The following is a 15,180-nucleotide window of genomic DNA, read 5'->3' as shown; positions in this document are numbered from 1 at the left end:
AGAAATATGCTCAAAATATACTTCTAGTCTTTAAAATCAGCACAAAAGGCTAGAGACACCATTAGTGACTGCCATCTCTGACTAACAACCACAGAAACACCGTTAGGTTGCCACTACCTTTGACAGAAAGATTATACAGATTTACATATGTCTAACACCAAACCCAAAGGTTTACATTTCTATGAAAGAGATTGTTTTTGCATAGTTACTGACTCTTCTTAGTTATTAAGGCAACTCAAGGAGGAGTTAAACCTAATTTTACCTGTTTAATATACAAGATAATGCTGTTCACACTCGCTTATGTACATAATGGGGTGGCTTGGGATTTAGATAACTTTAAGTTTTACATAACTTGATTTCTACTCGATTTGTGTTTAATAGGTACCTTAAAACCTGATTGTGTATATACTATACTTAATTTACTATACTTTTTACCCCACGGAGCTCAGAGTGGTAGGTCAGGTATCATTTTACTCATTCCCACTATATTTCAATAAAGTGGCAATATTCTAATGCTAATTATGGCTTTGAGGAGTTGAAGGCAAAGATCAGAATAGAAAAAGAAAACAGAACACAGAACAGAAAAAGTGTTTAAATTCCTGTGCTCTCTCTATCTAGCAATATTCACATGCCAAATATTTATAACTTGTGCTAGTTAGGATAACGCTAGCTGCTATAACAAGCAGGCACTAAAATGTGTAAGGGTTCACACACAATGGAAGTTTGTTTCTTGCCCATAAAATGTCCTGAGTTGTTTAAGGCAAATGGGGAGTGGGGAGGAGGGGGTGTTCCTCATCATTCAGGGACCCAGGTATTGATATCTGGAGTTTCTGCAATCTTTAGCATTTAGTTTCCAAGGTCATCATAGTGGTTTTTTTGGTCTGGTGGCTGGAGGAGAATAGGGCAAGTGTGGGAGGTTTTACGAGAGGGCCTAGAAGTAGCACACATCACTTCTACTCATACCCAACCCCCCCACCCCCCATTAGCTAGAACTCAGCTACATCGCATTGCCAAGATGCAATTATCTTTCTGGCTAAGAAATTATCTTCCTGGCTGCACAACCTATGTTGCCACAACTCCAGACCATGAAGGGGAAACAGATTTTGGGGATTAGTTAACTGTCATTGCCACATAACCTAAGTCAAAGCTAGGCTTTTCTAACCTTATCCTTCGAAGCCTTTCACCAGTCTGTCCTCTCCCACTGGGGTCACCGGGGTGATGATTTGATGTCAGGGCAACCTGGGGTCTTTTGGACAACAGCAGCCACGCTGAGGGTCACGGCTTACATGTGTTTGCTACTTGACCAATTTCTGTTAGTTAAGCCTGGGGCTTCCCAGGCCTTTAGCTGGTGCTAGTCTAACGCCTGGGTCTATGTAACTGGGGTTCAAGCTCATTCTAGTGACTTTCTGTGGTATTTCCTAAGGCATCTGCATTAACTACAGACCAGCTTGCACCCCTGTCTATTGTGTTGGTGGACCCAATAGTGTTTGTTGTGTATCATTTAAAACTCCTTTATAAATAGCTGTCTCTTGTGTAAAGTGTAATCATCTCCTACTTTTTGCTGTTTATTGTTGGAAAGTCTCTTGGGAGCTAGAAAATAACAGTTCTTCATCTTGAAAAATGTTTTTTTTCCTACTTCTAGCTCTGTTTCCCCCTGCCCCCCCCCCCACTTCTCATATTATATCTTCTGATGGCTTGAAAGTACCTTGAATGTACCCACAGGATCTGTTTTGATTATACCCATGAGCCAAACAGGAGTTTTTCCAGGATGCTGAATGACTACATAAATAAATTGTGGGAGAAAACCCCACCTGATTCAGATGTCAATGACTACGGCTAGCATTTATTGAACATGTAGTATTAATATTTGCTAGGCAGAATGCTGAGCTCTCTATAAACATCATTTCATTTAATTTTTATATTCACCTTTGGAAGTTGATATATTAGTTGCACTTTATACATGATGAAACTGAGGTAGAGAGGGGTTAAGTAACTTGTCTGGGCTACACTAGTTGTAAGTAGTAATACTATAAATGGAGCCAATATTTGCATAGCTCCAAGTCTGGGTATATCACCATTCTGGTGTCCTGCCAATAGATTACATTCTCAAAGTTCCTATTTTCCATGGGTTCTCCATGTATGAAAACTATATAACTCATTCGTATTCTTGGAAAATAAATGGTACACTAAATAAAAATAGATATTTCAAGACATTTTTTGTGATCGTCTTGTTCCTCCCATTAAATTATACGCACTAAAGAAGAACAGACTTAGAATCCAGAGCACATTTCCCACCAGATGAGTCAAGATTTGCAGCTATAACTGTAGTACTTGACAGCATTGCTTAATAAAAAGATTTAAATCCACCTACTACTTTATACTCAATAACAGATTATACCACCCCTAAAGGCAAAACAGTGTGAGAAAAATGATAATATAACTGTTCCCTAGTGGGTATTGATTAAATGTGAGCATTATGAGCTCATTACGTTGGTTAATTTAGGTTGGGATTATTAACGCAAGTTAAGTTCAATTTAGCACAACTGACAGAAATCCAAGAATATCAATGGAAGGAATAAATGACACATGTGAGCCATAATATTTAAAATTTTAAGCCTTGATATATCTTAAAGATATTTATTTTCATTTACTTATTCTAATACAATCTGGAGTCAGAGAGGTCTGACACAGTGTGTGACTCTGGGCAAGTTACATAACCCTTCTATGTCTCAGTTTCCTCATGTTTAGAATGAGGATAATAATAGTGCCTAACTCACAGGGTTTATTATGAAGATTAAAAGAGACAATGCATATGAAATACTTGGAAATCACTAAGCAAGAAAGAGTGCCTGTCTTAGTTTGCTTGGGCTGCCATACAGAATACCACTGACTAGGTGACATAACAGAAATTTATTTTCTCACAGTTCTGGAAGGTTAGAAGTCCAAAATCAATGTGCTGTCAGGGTTGGTTTCTGGTGAAGCCTCTCTTCTTGCCTTGCAGGTGCCTGCCTTCTGACTGAGTTCTCGTGTGGCCTTTCCTCTGTGTATGTGGAGAGAAGAGAGTTCTCTGATATCTCTTAAATGAATGCTAGTTCTTATAAGTATACCAGATCTATTGGACTAAGGTCCCACTCTATGGCCTTATTTAACCTTAATAGCCTCCTTATAGGCCCTGTCTCCAAATACAGTCACACTGGCAGTTAGGGATTCAACATATGGATTTCAAGGGGATACAATTCAGTTCACAGCAGTGCTCAAAAACAGCACAATTATTTTTTTCATTACTTCATTTTTATTATATATTCACTCAGTATAAAGCTTTTTTCATAGGGGTATGAGACCGCGTTAATGTTTTCAAAGTTAAGCTCAACTTAGATTCCTTGAGGGAATCTCCAGAGCAAAAGTAGTTTAGGAATTGATCAGAGTTACTGACAGAGTGAGATATTAATTTGATTTCTGACACATGCGGTGGTGGTGGTATGTTTGCATGTGTATGTGTGTGATGCTATCTAGAGAGCACACCACAAATAAAGTCTTGAAAATATTAGTTCACTAGAACTGGGATTTTAGGATATCTTGCATGATTAAGGCTCTGATGAAAAACGAATGCTTCTTTCCTTTCCTTTTGCCATTTTTTTCTCTAGTTAAAATTGAGCCAGGTCTCTGAATTCCCATTTTGGCTAAATTGGAAATCTGGAGTTGATGCTCAACTAAATGATTTTTTTTTTTTTTTTTTGCATTTTGTACACTGCCTTCTTCTTTCTGCCTTATCCCGTCCAAAGCATCTGACAGGTGGTGGGACCCCCTATCTTGAAGAATCAAACATATATTCTAAAGTTTAATGCTTGAATTATTCATTTGGATTCTGGATTTTGGGGTCATTTTGCTTTGTCAACCAAAGATTGACAACGCAGAGCAAATGTCAGCAAAACAACAGGCATTGGCTTCTTAGTCAAAGCAATTTTGAAAGCAAGTCCTAATCTTAAAAAGAGCTCTTTCCAAGGCTTAGAAGTGCCAGGCTGCCTGGGGGTGGGGGGAGTCTGCTCTGCTGGGCAGAGCCACCTGTATTTCTGTGTAGAATAATTTTGAAAGAGCTTTTTTCCCTCTTCTTTTGGCAGGACATTTGTCATCATAATAAAGACCTGGTATTTACCAGACCCTTTTAAACAAATAATCTGAAAGCAACAGGAGGAAATCTGCAATAATTTACAATCAGCTCTTAGAGCTGTTTAGCTTTTTCACAGTATGCCTGAAATGAGCAATGTTTATAAGAAGTTCAAGACTTCCACAAGCAAACCCATTCTCCTGAAGGTGATAGCTTGCTCCTGACACTCTGAATCCAAGGCCTGGGGTTTCACATCATGTTCTTAGAGCAGTATCTGAGCATTAGGTCTGCAGCTCTCTAGAGGGCTTTATGGGAGAAGGACCACTCTGGGGAAAGGACTGTTCTCCCCAGAGCTAACATTTCTGTTACACAGGCTTCAAGACAAGTGAATCTAGATCTATGCTGGGGGTGGGGGAGGTTTGGGAAAAAAGAAGAGTAGAAAATCTGATCCTTAATTCCAATAGCATATAAATGAGGTAAGATGACATGACCGATGTACCATCAAGACCCTATAATGAAGTACTGCACGATGTGGATGCAGAACTCATTTCAAGAGCTTTATTTCCCAGCAAAGGGAAAGGACCACTGTGGACTGAAATGGAAAAGGTGAGACTTCAGTTAAGTCTTTTCATTCCTTCGGTAAATATTTATTGAATATTTTCTACATGACAGTTACTGAGTTGAGCGGAGGATGGTGATAAAGAAGAAATGGGCCCTCGTATGAAAGTGCTTATGTTCAAAGGGGGAGAGAGGCATTAAACATCTAAAAAAGAATTTCAGGTCAGGAAAAGGGCAATGAGGGAAATAAAAAGGTATTTACAGAATAAAAAAGTAATTTTTAGACAGTGTGGTCAGGGAGGTTCTCTCTTAAAAGGTGACATTCTAGCTCCTATTGGATTATAGGAAAGATCCAGCCATAAGAACATTCACGGGGGGAGCACCAATGAATTGGAAACCACCGATGCGAAGGGAAAAGTTGATGAAGCTGGGGTTGACTGAGCCTGACAGAGTTGTGGGAGAGGACCCAGAATTACTGATGCTGGATGTGGGGAGAGGGAGTCATTTTAAGGAAGAAAATTGACTAACTTAGAATTGTACTTCAACCTTCCACCTTGGCCCTTTACTGATATACCTTCCCTTCCCTGCAGAGGTATGCTAAGTAACATGCTCAGAGCTCCTTGAAGCACAACAAATACAGTGAAATCAAAAGCTGATTGTGTCCCTCAACCAGTCATTCACAGAGCACCTTCAGACCTGGGAGTTCAGGTCTCTACCTCCTTTGTTCCTTTTAAAGAGCTTACATCTTTTCCATCTCTATGAGAAGAGGAGACAATTTACTGTTATGATATTTGCTTATCATTAAAATGTGAACTGTGCCTTCCTAAAGACAGTTAATGGTGTGTATGTGTGTGTGTGTGTGTGTGTGTGTGTAATGGCCTTGCATCGCTGAAGTCTGACTTGGGGTAGGCCCCAGTTTCCTTCCCTTGCCTCCTGCCATTCACTCATGTGTCAGTTGAGATCTGCCAGAGCCCCTCTCTAATGGTTCCCAGGGCTGTGCTTAGTTAGGGCCATGGAGCCAGGGCAGCCTGTTTCCACTGGGGCTCATTGCTAGTACTCCCTTCTCTTATAGCTCTGTGAAAGTAGGACTTTAGTGTTTCTGGTTCCCATTCTTTGGAAACCATTGTGAAGGGCTTTCATCATAGTACTCAGTACTGGGCCACCCAACATGGCACTGCATTCTGTCCCTGAATCAAGTGTATGTGTGGTGGTGTATTTTTTCAAATAGGTCATTAACCAAAAGACTCTGTAGCTCCCATCATAGTGCTATCTTGGGCAGAATATCACCTTGGTCTGTGTTTATTTGTAAACAGCCTCAGGCCCTGAAGTAAAAGAAAGATTTGTACCCATTAGATGTGCAGGATAAGACCCACATATCTCCCTAATTTACCCTGGAAAGAGATCTTGGTATAATTTTCTGTACAGATGACAATCTCTGCTCTTGAACAAATTGCTTCTTAGACTGCCTTCCTACAAATCAATGTGTATCTCTGAAAAGAATCCATTGCTGTTTTCCTAATGAAAGGGGAGCAAAAAAAAAGAAACAAAGAAAGAAAAAAAGGATGCCAAATCTTTATAAAAGGTAACTCCTTTACGATAAAATCTTTAGAAAAGCCCTAAAGGTGGGAAGAGGTGAATCAGCTGGTCTCTAATTCATACAAGGTGGGGTGGGGGAAGACATGCTAATGTTATTAGGATACTAGACAGAAATATAAACGATCTCATTAATACTCAAAGGGGTAAATATAAACATCAAATTCCAATTGTGAATAACCTAAAATTATAACTAAATTATACATAGCCAATACTTTCAGGAAGGGGATCTTTCCTGTCTCTGTGATTAGAAACAAAAGAAACAATTTTTGATGAAAATAAAATTGATCATATTATGACTACATTGTTAAGGATGCAGTAGAGCTACAAATATTTACTTCTCCCAGTGCCTTTTTAAATGCTGAATTTGAGACTCACAGTATTAACTTTGACTCTACACACGTCTTTCCTATGAGGAGCTTCACACATTTGGGGGGTATTAGCCCATCGTGGAGTGAAGAATAGAGAGGGAATTCTGTGTAAATTTTCAGGTGAGATTCAGTGGGGTGTTTATAACTCACCTCAGCAATCACCTGGGTTAGGAACAGAATTGCACCTAGGAACGTCCAGTCCAGGGCATTAGTCACTGGTCAAAGAAGAGGTGAGCAGTAAATCAGTGCAGCAAGTTCCATGAGGAAGACGGACAGGAGAGGTGACCAGCCTGTGACCATGCTGCCCCACTCAGATCTGTATTGTCAATTATGGCTTCCTGCTGGGCACCTGAGGCTGAGGCAGTGGCATCTAATTGTACCCAGTATTAATGGAGTGTACATGCTCTGCTCATCACTGGGAGATTACCGGATTACCCGGGATTAAAAAAAGGGAAGGTTGTCGGATCAGCTGACACCAGGTCCAATTTAGGCTTTAAAACTGTAACAACTTCTCGGATTTTAAACAAGCCTATCAGCAACTTTTCTTTTTCAAGGCTAAAGCCACCTTTCAAGGGCTTCTCAGAATTGGAAGGCAATGAACTTACAAGTGTTCCTGAGTCCATAATGGGTAGGTATCCAAGTTTCAGTTTCCTCATCTAAAAATCAGGATAATAAAATCTATTACTTCTTAAGGCTGCTGAAAGATTAAATCAGACAAACTAAGTAAAACTCATAGTACTGCCTAGAATACAGTGAACCCTCAATAAAAATGAATAATTATCATACACCAGCAATCTTTGGCGCTTTTTACACATTATTTCCTTTTTCTGGAAATATAAGTGTTTTCTAAGAAATAGAACTTGGTCTCACTTAACTTGTTTCAGACCATGCTATAAACAGATAAATGTATTCATCTATCCATCCACCCATGCATGCAGCAAATATTTATTGAGTCTCACTTACTTTTATTTGTGCCAGGCAAAGAAGAGAGACAAGGTCCCTGCTCCCATAGAATGTAAACTCTTGTGGAAGAGAGAAGACTAAACAACAACCAAAGAATATACTGTGTAAAATATTAGGTAATAATAAATAGTAGGAGGAAAAAAGGTGAGAGGATGGAGAATGATCAGCAGAGATGGAAGTTGTCTTTGATACAGTGGTCAGTGAAAGCCTCTGTGGAGGTGACATCTAAGTTAAGGCAGGAATAAATGGAGAGAAATGAGGTATTTGATGATCTGGGAAACAGTATTCAAGACCAAGGGTACAGGAAGAGCAAAGGGGTAGGAAGGAGATTGGCGTTTTCAAGGAAAAACAAGAGAGCCTCAAGGTCTTACTTCACTTCTTCTGCTATAGCAGCCTCCTGTCTGGTGTCCCTGCTTCGGCTCCTCCTGCAGTCAATTCCCCAAGCAGCAACCAGAGTGCTTTTTAAAAGAAACTTAAATCGAATCACGTTATTCCCCAGATCACAACTCCACAATTTCCAGTTTTCTGAGTGGTTTCCCATCTCACTCAGAAAAAAATCCAAACTCCTCATGTGGCTTTCAAGGGCCATCCAAAGACCAGCTGGTTCTGCCAATCTTCTCTAGCACCATGCTCATCTAGTTTCCTCCTCTCCAGGAGGGAGGGAATGAGGTCAGCATGGTAAGATACCACTTAGGAGCCGTTGTAGTCAAGGTGAGGATTGAAGGACTGAGTGGCAGTGTTGGGCGGGTGGTGGGGGGTGAAGCATTTAGATCGGGGATATATTTGAGAGAAATGCTGATGAGATTTGCTGAAGGATTGGCTGTGGGCTCTGGCTTTATAGCTCCTTGGTTTCTACAAGTTGTCAAGTGTTTTTAACGGCTGCTCCTAGTTTGGGCTTCCTGTTTCCCTGGAGGGATTATTCTTCTGTAGCAAACTAAAAGGCTACACATGGAAAAGCTGATTTTTTAAATGATCAAACTTTCCCCCCATGAAATTTCATCTCTGCATGACCCCAGAATTGTAGTGAAACCTCAGCAACATGGGTGGATGTTCTATGGGTGGATTATTCAGGGCCTTGAAGAAGGGGTGGAAAGGGAAAAGAGATGAAAATCAAATCATACCTATCAGCATTATTTATATGCTGATACAATTTTCATGGAAACATATATGGACAGTATTGGCTAAAAATGAGTTTTGAATGATCTGTAAGTCTCTATTATTTTTACTATGGAACTTATTTTACAAGGTTGAAAATATTAAATGTATGAGAATGTATTTTGTAAAAAACAATATCCTAGGCCTGTCAATGGCCTCCAAGACTCTGCGTAATCTGGTTGCTATTGTCTCTTTCACTTTGTTCCATTCATATTATTCTCTCACCTGGTTCCAGTGAGCTGTACCCTGACCATTCTATTTAAATTGCACCCAGCTCCCCAGTTCCATCCTATTCCCTCGCTCCTGATGCCCCTTACCCAGTTCTATGAATTCTACAGTGTGTATTCTTACCTACTATATAATTTACTTTTGCATTTTGTTTGTTTATTGTTTGTCTCACTAGGATGAAGCTCCTAGAGGGCAAAGTTTTTTAACCTATTTTGCTCACTGAATAGATCAAGCACCTACAACAGTGCCTGGCACATACGAGCTTCTCAGTGAATGTTTGTTGAATGGATGAATGAATGAATGAATGTTTATTTTTCTATTAACACGTTGGGGTAAGGAGCAGAATGAAAGAAATTGTAGGATGAGGACCTAAGCTATACATGCCTACCACAAATTCAGACATAACCTCCCATGAGTAGTATTCCTAACATCCAAAAAAAAAAAAAAAAAATGCCTAGTGAGGAGGAGAAATGACTGGACAGAGCTACTCAGCTGATCCTCAGCTTCCAAGCCTTAAAGCCCTAGGGGCTAAGTATCACCCTCAAGGCCTGCTCCAGTAGGAAGCAGTTACTAAATGAGGAAATAACTCATCCTGAGAAGGAATTTCTAAAATAAGGGCATCAAAGGAAGTTGGTACCCTCATTGCATCTGATCCCTCCCCCTTTGGACCAGGGCCAGAGTTCTCAGGAGATGGGGCTGGAAAAATAGTGGGGCTAATAAAAAGGTAAGTCACAAGGCAGCACTGTTTTGCGGCCTAGTAGCAGGGTGTGATGGCTGTGGGGGGAGCATATTTCCCTATACACCCACTTCAGTTTGGAAACTATTGGCATGCCATGGGAAAATGGCCTCGTAGGACAGGAGTGGAGAAGCTGCTCCAAGAATTTCATGCATGGTCTACTGGTAGCTGGGTCTTGACTGCAGCAGATTTGTGAAATTGCACGGTGATGTCCCCCTGGGACCACAGACCACAGTGTGGGGTCAGGAGGATTGCTAGGAGTGGAGGGATTTAGAAGAAAGCATTCTCCGGCCACCTAACTAGGGTGGGGGAAGGCCCAAGAATGGGTATATAATTTCTGTTGCTGGGGTCTTGCTACACCAAGACTGGTGTGCTTGAGGAAATTCCCATTTGGTCATGCTTATTGCTGGTGTCACTGTCAGAATGGGGCAATAGAGGGATTTTCAAGTCAAGGAAGGTCTTTCTAGGATCTACACCATGTAGCCCTGGTTTGGTATTAATATGCAGCAGTGGAGGAAATGAGCCCCTGCACTGAGAGGTATGACTAGTATTCCTGGTCACTCTGCCAGAAAAATCATCCAAAATCCCCATGGACTTGGGAATTTTGGGAAGGAGGCAAGGACAGGATCCAGGATCCTGTCAGTCCTGGTCAGTGTCATAGGCTCTGGGTTCAGGGTGGCATGGTGAAGACCTTCCTACTGGATTGTGGAAATTACATTTGCAAAATGAAGTTGGCAGCATCAAGGTGAAGAAGTAAGAACTAAGAAGCCCATTTCTCTGCCATAGACATACAAACTGACAGCACAAGAAACTGTTGAGTTTCCTTGGAGGCATCATGGTCCCAGAGTTGTAAAACTTCGTGAAGAATGATGTCAGGAAAGAAAGATGTGATATTGCAGAAGGATCTTGTTCAAAGTCACAGGAAGCAAATTCTTTACATTAGGAAGTATTGGCCATTTGATGGATATAAACTTTGTGAGGTTCCATAATTTCCTATTTTTTTTATTGTCCCGGGGCACCCCAAACTGTTTTGGAACAACACAAGGTATAAATAAGCACATGAATAAAAATACACATTTCCTTTTTGTTTCCTCTCTTGGCAGCAGCAGGCATGCCTGACTTACTGCCAAGTGGCACCAGGGGACGGAGACATACACTGAGTGGGGTTTCCTCTTAGAGTCTGAAACCATAAGTTTGACCTGTGGGCAGTAGTTCCTAACTTTGGCAGATCTTCTGGATTACTGTGGGGACAGCTTTGAAAATTATAATCACTGTGATCCACCCCAGACTTGCCTGGAGGGTGGGGCACAGGCGTCTGTATTTTCACAAGCTCCCCAAGTGACTCTTGGGGAATTCCAAGGGTCCAGTGTCTAGAGGGTCCATGGAAGGGAAAGCCGGTTTAAGGGACCTCTCTGAGATGCTAAGAGATGTCTCTGTGGGATGTGGTGTGTGTGTGTGTGTGTGTGTGTGTGTGTGTGTGTGTGTGTGTGTGTGTGTGTGTTTAGAGAGATGGGAAGGAGAGGGATAAAAAGTAGATAGTTATGTCTTGAGATGAATAAAAGGAGGACAAAACTTCACAGTAGTTCCTGCAGAACAGTCACCATTTCAGAAACCCTTTGATTCTGGACCTTATTCGAGAAAGAAGGAAAGGAAAGCAGACTCACTGAATGCTTGCTATGCATTTGACCCTGTGCTAAGTGTATGAGTTCATTCATTTATTCATTCACAACCATGAAGTGCATCCCACATGCCAAGCACTGTGCTAGGTGTTGGGATTACAAAGACAAAAAAGACTACCCAGAGAAATATGTGCTGTAATTGAGGGGAGCATGGGGTGCTTTGGGAGACTTTGGGAAGGGCTTTCAACCCATATACTGGATGGGGTAGGGGATGAGTCAGGGAAGGTTTCCAAGAAGAGGTGGCACTTAAACAAAATCGTAGATAATTCTACTTCTAATATTAACTACTGTAAATAGTCCAGTATGGTTGGAGCAGAGAGAGTTATGGGAGGGATAAGAAGGAATAGGGATAGGGATGATAGAGCCAGAGATGAGACTGGAGAGGTAGGTGTACTGGAGCCAGGTGATGAGTTGCTTGACTTTATCCGGAGTGCAGTGGGTGATACTGAAGGAGTCAGAGTGGGCGACAACAGGATCACATTTGTGGTTGAGAAAGAACAATATGGTGGCAGCACAGAGAATGCATTAGGAAGGGGGTGAGACTCGAGATGGGAGCCTAATGGCCTGGGATGAAGCGATGGGAGTGAGAGTGGAGAGGAAGGGATTGACAGGACTGGAGAGAGAGGGACGAGTCAAGGATAGTGCCCAAGTTTCTTTTTTAGCAACTCATTGGCTCATGGTGCCACTTACCATTCACTATTTGCTTTAACATAGTTCTTCGGTTTGCCTTCATAATTATCTTATGTCATTTTTAACAGATCAAGATAGAAAAGCTCTGAACAAACAGAAAAACGGAGGAAAGCTCAAGGTCTCCAGCTTGTAAGCTGGGAGCTGAGATCCAATTTCAGGTTGGCCTCGGTTCTGAGACCATGCTTCCAATGCCCCAGGCACATGAAAAACTTAATAAGGCTAAAAAAAGAATATGGCTTTGAGTAGGCTACATTCACCATAGAGACAACATGAGCTAAGATCTGAAAAGCAGAATCCCAGAACCTGAAATTTATTCTTTACTGCAGTTAGCATGGTGAGATATGACCTCCTTTTTGACAAGGTCGTCAATGTTCTCTCTCCAGTGCTATGCAGCCTCTTTATAGCTCACTGATGGCAAATAGGATTGAATCAAGATTTTAAAGAGGGAAAAAAATTGCTGTTAAAAATGTCCTTACAAAAAAAAAGTGACATGGCACATCTTATCTTAACCTTTGTCTCACAGATTTGCTTACACCACCTCTGAAAGTAATTTGTTTAAAAACAGTTATCTTGCTGGAGGAGTTTAATAAAAATTTAAAAGTTTTGGGTGGAAAATACATCTTTACCCAGAATCTTGTATGGTAGTAATGTGACAGACACAATGCTTTAAAGAGAGTACATTTTGGGGACTTCCCTGGTGGTGCAGTGGTTAAGAATCCACCTGCCAATGCAGGGCATATGGGTTCGAGCCCTGGTCTGGGAAGATCCCACATGCCACGGAGCAACTAAGCCCATGCGCCACAACTACTGAGCCTCTGCTCTAGAGCCCAAGAGCCACAACTACTGAAGCCTGCGTGCCTAGAGCCCGGGCTCCGCAACAAGAGAAGCCACCGCAATGAGAAGCCTGTGTACCGCAACGAAGAGTAGCACCCGCCAGCTGCAACTAGAGAAAACCCGTGCGCAGCAACAAAGACCCCATGCAGACAAAAATAAATAAATAAATAAATTAATTAATTTAAAAAAAAAAGAGAGAGTACATTTTGTATTTAGCCTCTCTGAGCCAAAGGGTTATACAGAAGTCCTCTGATATCAGGCCACTGACAGAAATGCAACATTCAAACCCACCTGGGCAATATATGGGTCATCCCTGCAGCCATTAGGTACATATCAGTCTGAATTTGAACTTCTGCTGTTTCTTTGGCTGGGACTGAATTTAGCCTGCATGTCTAATATCTTTGAAATTATCTTTTCCTCTCAGTTTGGATGGAAGCAGCTTCCTCATTAGTGGAATAGGAAACTATTTATAGGAAAAGAAAATATATAGGAATATTTGTAATATTTCTAGAATACGCTTTTTCATGCTTTGAGTTGGCTGCATATTAAAGATAGGTTTGATTTAGATTTGCCTCCTATATCTTTCCCTCAATGCTTATTTTTATCCAACTTGTCTCCCTAAATATACTTTTCCTTTCTCACTCAAAAACAAATACACCCCAGTCAGGAGTTACATTTGTTGGTTTGAACAGTTTGTTGGTTTGTCACTCCCTTTCTTGGGCTTCTACCTGTTGGGGCTTGTGCCGGGGCTCCCAACACTTTAATTTCCACATCTGTTGGATTGCCTTCGCTCACCTTGAGAGATCACTGTGAGGCAATATAGCTCATCAATGTCATCATAAACTGCTCTGCAAAAATATGTCTCAACATCTGTGATGCCAGATTCAAAAGAGCTCAATTGTGTGTGTCTGGTGAAAAAAAAACAAAAAAGAAAACAAAAAAAAAAACCAAGGTGGTCTTCTGATGCTGAACAGCAAGGTGAGGGGCTGGCAATCTTCATGTTTCTTATGGGCCTGGACTGCATTTTCTTCAGCTGTCCTTGCTAGCAGTGAAGTGCTCTAGCATTCTTTCCCATTAGTAGCAGCCTGCAGGCTTACAGGTCAATTATTTTTCTTCTTCTTTTACTTAGAAGGGCCTTCTTTCCCTAGTTTTTAAGAGCAGGGACTTTGAGACAGTAACCCCACCCTTCCACAGCAGGTCACGTAAATGTCTAGGTGCCACCCTCCCCCAATGGGCAGTCGGCCCATTTATGCAAGAGAACAATAAGGAGATGGTTCCTTGGCTTCTGCTTCTTTGGCAATGGAGGAGAAGGAGGTGGCTGAAGCTAGACACGTTGTACATGCCCAAGCCTTTTGCAAAGTCTCACCCTATTGAGCAACAAGAAGGCGACTGTCTCCATGTTAACACCACCAATGACAATGTTAAAACTGGATTGGCTAGGTTTTTTCATTGAAATCCTGGCTTAAAGGGTGTGTCCATGTGCCTGCAAAACATAAATGGAAAGAACCAAAAGGGAAGAGAAGCAAAGTGAAATGACTCCTTTCTTGGCAAGGAAAAAAAGATGCCATTTTAGAATGAAGGCAGTTACCACTATAGCTGAACAAAGAGCTAGTTTAAAGAAAATAACCAATCACTTAAATAGAGAGGTCTTTACGTCTGTGAAACTCAGTCACCTACAAACTGAACTATCTAGGTAACTGTTAATTTATCATTCAGGCCAAATGTGTTTTCTCCCATCATTTTCAAATTCTTGTGCTGAGCTAGAACCGTGCCACACCTATTATTGCAGGTACTCTTCTGCCTCTTTGCCTTTGTGCCTGCTGTTCTCTCTGCCTGAAATGCCCTTCTGGTCTTTTTACACTTGGGGAATGCATATTCACTTTCTAAATTCTGTCAAAGATCTTCTCCACCTTTTCTATGCCCCAGACAGAACTGGTTGCTCCTGAGGGGCTCTGTTCAAATTTTACCACAGGACTATGGTTTTCTTGAATTTGAAGGTTGTTTCTTATTCATTTCTGTATTCTTGGTGTCTGTACAATTCTACACACTACGCATAATTAACTTTGCTCTAACCATAGGGAAGAAGCCTGTTAGTTATCCAGACTTCAGTTAATGATGATATTTGTTAAGATGGGATCTGATTTCTGACACATGTTCTGGATTTTTGGTTTCATACAGTTTTTCCTATTTTCATACAATCTGAGGGTGAATGTGGAGGATCTATATTGCTTTAAGAAAACTTGTACTCCAAGTCAGTAAAATCTTCCT

General features: G+C 41.1%; 1 long non-coding RNA gene across 1 annotated transcript; it reads right to left on the bottom strand.

The window, feature by feature from the left end:
* Positions 1-583: 583 nt before the first annotated feature.
* On the bottom strand, positions 584-14,577 carry LOC125965404 (uncharacterized). Its single transcript, XR_007479239.1, has 3 exons — positions 13,204-14,577; positions 7,233-7,283; positions 584-3,040 (listed from the first exon to the last, which is right to left on the bottom strand). It is a non-coding gene; the product is annotated as an uncharacterized LOC125965404 (long non-coding RNA).
* Between the last annotated feature and the right edge of the window lie 603 nt (positions 14,578-15,180).

This window comes from Orcinus orca, chromosome 9 (genome assembly GCF_937001465.1).
Source record: "Orcinus orca chromosome 9, mOrcOrc1.1, whole genome shotgun sequence".
NCBI lineage: Eukaryota > Metazoa > Chordata > Mammalia > Artiodactyla > Delphinidae > Orcinus > Orcinus orca.
This window is presented reverse-complemented; position numbering and strand designations above follow the sequence as displayed.